Raw genomic sequence first — 2315 nt, forward strand, 5'->3', positions numbered from 1 at the left:
CAAACCGGGACAAGGCCGCGAGAGCTAACACTTAGGGGGAGAGAGAGGGATGAGAGAGAGTGTTTAGGGCAGGAGAGAGAAGGGGTTTACAGGGAGAGAGAGGGTTTAGGATGAGAGAGAAGAGAGAGACGGTTTAGGGCAGGAATATAGAGGAATTATAGCAGGAGAGAGAGGAATTAGGGCGTGAGGGTTTAGGGCAGGAAAGAGAGGGTTTAGGAAAGAGAGAGGGTTTAGGGCAGAAGTGTTTAGGGCAGGAGAGAGAGGGTTTAGGGCGGGAGGGTTTAGGGCGGAAGGATTTAGGACAGGAGGAAAAGAGTTTAGGGCGGAAGGGTTTAGGGCAAGAGAAAAAGGGTTTAAAGTGGGATAGAAAGGGTTTAGGGCAGGAGAGAGAGGGTTTAGAGCGGGAGAGAAAGGGTTAAGGCTGGTGGGGGCGAGAAGTCATTATCAATGCCAACTAATATTCTCAAAAATTAGTCTAGAATTTCTAGTGTATTAGAACAATGAAAATAATTATTCAACTCAAAAGGCTCATTGGAAACATTGGCTCATCTCCAAACAATATCTGAACCACGACCAATCTTACTATCTACTATATTAACAATGCTTTCCTAGATATGAATAACTATTACTATTAAGCTGCCAGTAAATCTATGTGCAATAACGATATGGATCAGATGGTTTTGGCTTCTTGCTATCAATGCATTCCCAGTCAATTCATCAGTCGCCTAAATTTAACTTTGAAAATCCACAAATTAAAGAAACTGTTGTATTTATTCCTAATTTGCACAATGAAAACGCCAACCAAGCGCAGAAACGGGGCCATAATGGTGGAGATTGAGAGTAAAGACTAAGATTGCCACATAGCCATGTTGGCTCGTCTATTTCCTCGTGTAACGATTTTTTTTTTTTTTTGCATTATAATAAACAAATATTATTTCAAATCTGAAGTAAAAGACAAGTTTATTAATCCATCTAATAAAATACTATATTTTCTTTTTAATGAATTTCCCTTTAAACACTTTTTTTGCTTTTTTTGGTCACACTAGATGGGATAGGTTTAATCCACCCATTAAGCTTCAACATAAATGACTTCTTTGATGGGTCACAAGCAAGAATCCTACACAACCAAAAAAGAAATGGAGATAGCGAACCTAACCATGAATAGATATACAAGCCACACGAATCAGATTCAATCTTTTCAAAGCTAATTGTGGACTTGGCCATTATTATCACCAGGGAGATATGGTTCGAAAAGCTTGGCAGATGGGTTAGGATCTTCATGCATAATCTCTGCAGGTCGTTCGAACTCTTCTCTCAACACTCGGATACTAAACTTATCCACGGGTTTAGGGTTTAGTTAGGGGCAACATTTTCTTTTTTACACTTAATTTAAAATATTTTAATTAAATTTATCTAAATTATTTAAGAAAAATAAAAAATAGTAGGGGACAAGTGACTCCGTGGAACGTAATATACATCCGCCCCTCACGACCCGACCCAGATCATGGCTCGTCTCAAACGGATCCGCTATATTCCTCTCTGTAACGGCGATCCCCAACAAGATGAGTCTAAATTTGTTATCCTATAGTTTCCTGTATTTTCCAGCTGATGCCTACAACCATACAGACTCTGAACTTCTCAAGTCAGAAAATAGTCACAATAGAGATGCCGGTTCAGACTGCGTCTACAGCTATTCTTGTTGGGGATCGTTTACTTGTTGCAATTAAATGGTGGTGATTTCAAGAGCTGTAATCAGCAGAGGCGGAAATGGTAATTTGCAAGGAGATCAGTTATGAGTGTTAATGTATATAATGTGGTATCCTGATAGATAAGTCACAAGCCTTCTTCAGAATTTCTCTTGATATAAATGTTCTGTGTTGTGCAGCCATTGCTGTGTCAAGGGACCATAAACCTGACCAAAGTGATGAGCGTGAAAGGATTGAGAATGCTGGTGGCTTTTTGATGTGGGCAGGTAAACATACAGGAAACTATACAGGATCCGCTATCTTTGTTACAAGTCGCAATCCGTAGTTTCCCTCGGAACTGAATTAGTATTTTTCTCATCGTTGGTTTGAGACTTTGAGGCCAAAACTATCATCCCCAAAAACCATATTTTGATTGTGCCTCATCTTTATCAATTGTACTTAAACTCTTAGATAATCTTAGTTGGTGTTTCTATTTTTTTATTTTTCGGCCATGTTCCTACGAAGCCAAAGTGGAAAGATTAAGAAAAATCAGTCATTTACAACCACCAAAGTTCCTAAGAAAGTTAGGAGATAACTAAACTAACTTCTAAGAGAAACAATTTTGTGGGA

Source organism: Eutrema salsugineum, unplaced genomic scaffold (genome assembly GCF_000478725.1).
Source record: "Eutrema salsugineum unplaced genomic scaffold, Eutsalg1_0 scaffold_9, whole genome shotgun sequence".
Classification (NCBI taxonomy): Eukaryota; Viridiplantae; Streptophyta; class Magnoliopsida; order Brassicales; family Brassicaceae; genus Eutrema; species Eutrema salsugineum.